The sequence below is a fragment of the Neomonachus schauinslandi genome, chromosome 6 (assembly GCF_002201575.2).
Source record: "Neomonachus schauinslandi chromosome 6, ASM220157v2, whole genome shotgun sequence".
NCBI lineage: Eukaryota > Metazoa > Chordata > Mammalia > Carnivora > Phocidae > Neomonachus > Neomonachus schauinslandi.
In genome coordinates this window covers 77392860-77397717 of record NC_058408.1, presented here as the reverse complement: position 1 = coordinate 77397717, position 4858 = coordinate 77392860, and the positions used below count along the sequence as shown (strand labels likewise).

At 41.1% G+C, this 4858-nt stretch overlaps 1 pseudogene across 1 annotated transcript; it reads right to left on the bottom strand.

The window, feature by feature from the left end:
- Positions 1-1235: 1235 nt before the first annotated feature.
- Positions 1236-2824, bottom strand: LOC110585990 (annotated as a pseudogene). Its single transcript, XR_002480652.2, has one exon. The product of XR_002480652.2 is annotated as an interferon-induced protein with tetratricopeptide repeats 5-like (transcript).
- Positions 2825-4858: the final 2034 nt, after the last annotated feature.

Sequence of the window (4858 nt, the reverse complement as noted above, 5' to 3'; positions counted from 1 at the left end):
GAAAAAGCTATACAGAAATAAGTTTGGAATACTAAAGGAGTTAACGAAAGGCCAGAAATTGGAGGTACAAGAACCACCCAGTCCAGACTCAAAACCAAATCACTGAAACCCTGGTAATCTATGGATGTAGAATGGGGACATCTACTTTACCCATTTTTTTAATCATTTTTCCCAATTTCTCAATCTGCTTTCTGTCTCAATAATTTTAACCCAAAAACTCTGCAGTTTTAGTTGGAATAAAATTAATTCCATTTAGGTTAGGTTTATTCTTCTAGTTAAAAGACCAGAGAAACTTGAGACTAACGATTTTCCATTGTTCATTTTTTTCTCACAGCTGTTTCTAGTTACGCAGTGAACATTTTGGGGAGATAACACTTCTGATTTCTCATGGGTCCCTAAAGTTCTATATTTAAAGAAATCCTTTTCCCCCTGTTTTAGTTTTTTTCTTTTATTGAAGTCATCAAAGATGGCAGACTTTTTACTATTATGAGCTTTTTCTTTCAACAAAAAGGATTCTTTAAGTGACTATCAGGCTAATGGTTAAATATCCTCATCAGAGTCAGAAATGGATAGGATCCATCTTTTGCAAGCTACATAGTTAAGAGCTTAACTAATATAATTTTGCACTCCTGAAAGAGCGTTCTTGACTAGGGGTCTAAGGCTTATGCAGGATTATGCTTACTGCATAAGTGAGCAGTATGGGAAATATGACAAACTTTAATCAGAAAATTATTATTATTATTTAAAGATTTTATTTATTTGAGAGAAAGAGAGGAAGGGGGGAGGGGTGGAGGGAGAGGGACAAGCATCAAGAGTCAAACGCGTAACCGAATGAACCACCCAAGTGCCCCTAATCAGAAAATTATAAATAACAGAGATAAAGGGGATATAGTCATAATGCCATACCATTTTTGAAAGGTACATCTGGAATGTTTCTGTTTTCAAATGGATACAGTATTTTAATTAAAAAAAAAAAGCCAAAAGATTCATCACATTTAGCATGATGCCTGGTATACAGTAAACATTCAATAAAAATTGGCTCTATAATTAACAATGGGGGGGCGCCTGGGTGGCTCAGTTGGTTGAGCGTCTGCCTTCGGCTCAGGTCATGATCCCAGGCTCCTGGGATGGAGCCCCGCATCGGGCTCCCTTGCTCAGCGGGAAGCCTGCTTCTCCCTCTCCCACTCCCCCTGCTTGTGTTCCCTCTCTGGCTGTATCTGTCAAATAAATAAATAAAATCTTGAAAAAAAAAAAACAACCAATGGATTAAAACAATAAACAAAAATATATGAGCCCAAAATGGTAAGAAAAGCTTAAAAACAATTTCCTAGAGTATATATTTAAATAGAAAGTCGAAGTTCACAGAGAGCAGCAAGGGGCTCTGCATTTTCTGGATCTATCCGCTGGGCCCGCTCATAGTACTCAGCAGCTTGCCTCTCTTCTCCCTCCAGCTTATAAACAAGCCCTAGGGCACATAAACTCTGCACATCTGAAGCATCATGACCAAGTCTCTTCAGAGCCAATTTCTTCAGAACACTTGTCAGTTTGGGACGGAGGGATGACTGGTCGCTGATCTTTAAGGCCTCTAAATAATGGTGGATGGCAGTACTTTCTGACTTACAGTGAAATTCCTGAAAGCGGCCGTAGTAGTAGTAGATCTGATGTTTGTGATCATCAGTTATGTTCTCCAGATGAAGTGCTTTCTAGAAAACTTCTTCAGCTTTACTACACTTGCCTGCCTTGACATACATGTTGGCCAGGTCTGTGTAGACAAATGGGAACTTGGAGTTTCGTCGCACAGCTACTTTGAAATGAGAGATAGTCATTGTAATAAGCCTGTCCATTCTCAGTTTATCCTCCCCTTTAGGTCTGTTGCCTGTGGCCTTCTTGATTTCGATCATTTGCGCCCGATAGCAAAGTCCCATCTGGTGATGCAGGAACGAAGACATTGGTGTCACCTTCAAGGCCTTTTTCAAAACTTCAAGAGCTTTGTCCCAGGAATTTTTTCTCCTGTAGAATTTGGCTGTGTAACGAAGGACATGAGGTTGGGAGGATATTTGGTCCAGGATTTCTTCAATATACCTTTCCCCTTCATCTTCTGCTTGTACATCTTGAAGCTTCAGTGCCAGTAAAACCTTAATGTAGGCGTTACCTGGGTTCAGGGCGACAGCCTTCCTCAGCAGGCCCAGAGAAAAGCTCTTTATACACCCGTGTCTGTCAGTATCGTCCAGCTGGTACACTGTGATGGCATGACCTTTGTTAAATTCTGGATTGTCAGGTTCTGCTTCCAGGGCCTTCTCAAAAGCCGCTTTTGCCCTGTGGTAATACTTTCCTCAAATTTCAAGAGTGCCCACCCTCTCTCACAGTCAATCTCAGGTCTGTCCAACTTGTAGTCAGAAGGACTGGACAGTTTCTTGCAGGTGGTCCCTATCTTGTCTAAATGCTTCTGAGCTTCCTTAAGCTGGTCCATGTGATAATACACCCAGGCATAATTTCCCCAAGTGACCAGATGTCGAACTTCTTTGTCCGAGTGCTCTCGCTGGATTATGTGTTCTGCTTGTTCCAAGCATTCTAGGGCATCTTCATTTTGGCCTTTTAGGTGTTTCACTTAGGGCAATAGGTTATAAAGAGTAAGTCTGGATTCTGTGGTGACAAATTCAAGCTGCTGCCCAATTGTATCTTCCACATCAAACAGAATGTCTTCCTTAAGTAAATTCCATGTAAAGTGACATTCTAACTCCAACAGAATGGCCTTCAAGGGGTCCTTAGGAATTTCACTGTCAAAGATAAAATCCTTTTTAAATTTTTGAAGAAATAAGTCCATTTTTAAACCTTAAACATTGTTCTCTGCTTAGCAACCAAATTGATCTTTTGTTGGAATTTCCAGTTGAAGCACTAGGCCCCTATAACTTTATATTAGTTTCCTCTGTGTACAGCTATATCCTAGAAATATTTCATTAAATTCTCATTATTTATTGCAAAACCAGTTCCGCAAAGATGGCTGGGTATCGATTTCCTTTTGGCAGTCACTAACTGTGCCAAGTACCACTTATTTTTACAGAGAGAAATTTAAATGTTTTGTTTACTAGCCTTGAAAATTAAGAATCATAGATCTGTAAACAGTCAATAACAAACATAAAAATTCCATTTCTGTATTATGAATAGGAAAGGAAAGAAGAATAGTCAGAAATAAGAAAAAGAAGTACACTGAAGGAGACATGGAAGCCATACCAATACATCATTTTTGCAGAGGGAGGAAGAAAACCCCACAGAGAGAAAAGGCCCAGAAACAGACAGGAACAGGTCTGCCAAGAGATGGGGAAAGCATTTTAGGTAGATAAAAAGGAGAGTAACAGATTTCAAAGAAGATAGGGAAAAAGCAAAAGGAGGCTGAGTAATAAGCTCAGTAGGTTTTTTTTTTTTTTAAGATTTTATTTATTCATTTGAGAGAGACAGAGAGCGCACACAAGCAGGGGGAGAGGCAGAGGGAGAGGGAGAAGCAGACTCTCCGCTGAGCAGGCAGCCCACCCGTGGGGCTCCACGCCAGGAGCCTGAGATCATGACCCAAGCCAAAGGCAGACGCTTAACCATCTGAGCCACTGAGGCGCCCCAAGTTCAGTAGGTTTTGCTATAAAGCGCCACGTCCTTCTGTCCTCTGGGGTTGTGGGCAAGAGTAAAGGCTAAGGGCTATTATGAACTTATCAGTGCCCTTAATATTTACTTCACAAATATTTGCCCAGCTCCCTTTGTGCAAGACCCAGTATAATTTCTGCAGAGCCCACTGGAAACAGGATCTCTGGAACTAGGAAGGTGAAGGGGAAAGGAAGGGAAAGGAAATATTTATTCATTACGGACAGCCTTCTATGTGCAAGATCTTCTAAATAACCCTGGGGATGGAACCCTGAACGAGACACAGCCCTGCTTGTACAGAACTTGTAAGTAAATAGTCAATAACAACTCAGCATTCTAGCCAAGGTCCACGGAAGTGACCCAGAAAGTGTACACAGTCCAGTGCTGTGGACATCTCTGGCTTCGATTTGGTGAGGATCCCTTCTCTTGGATTTCATTTCTGGAACATCCTTTCCCTCTACTATCGGTCCATGTGATTGGAGATGGGTGGTGCACCATTCACTCCGGTCTGGGAAGACACACGATATTCCAGCCATTCCCTGGTCCCAGTGATTTACTCAGAGATAGTCCAATTAAAATATCATTTTGCTGAAATGGGACTTCACTAGAAGTATGTCTCTTCCTTCTAAAAATTTTAAACTGGTAGAATATAAGTTTGGATTTGCTGGTGGCCATCTTTCCAGATTTGAGGACAGCCTGCCTGAGAAGGAATCTAACAGAGCGGAAAGCAGAGCTTCGACAGGAGGAAGGACAGAATGCCCAAGATAGTGACTTAACAGCCTTGCCTGGATCACCCTGTCTACCCCTGAACTTCTCTTAAAGAAAGAACTCTCTCTTTCTTTGTTTAAGCTAGTTTAAATTAGGTTTCTACTATCTGCAATGGACAAAGTCTGGATTAATATTCCTAGTTTTATTTGTTTGTTTTGTTGATGGTGGTGGTGAGGCAGTCAGGAAGGACTTTCTAAATCTGCCACTGGCCATAATTAAGAAATACACAGAAAAAAAATTCCTTAAGGCTTCTTTTGAACAGAGAAGTGCCCTGCTTATGGGATGAACAGGGTACACTGTGTGTGAGAACATGCATGTATATTCCCCTTTCTACTGCACAAAGGACCCCCACCCCCACATGTATTTGTATAAATGTTTATGGGCACTGTAGTACTATTTCCATCAAAACATTTATCGACCACCTCGTCATCTGTGCCAATTCTAGTTGTAGTGGATACAG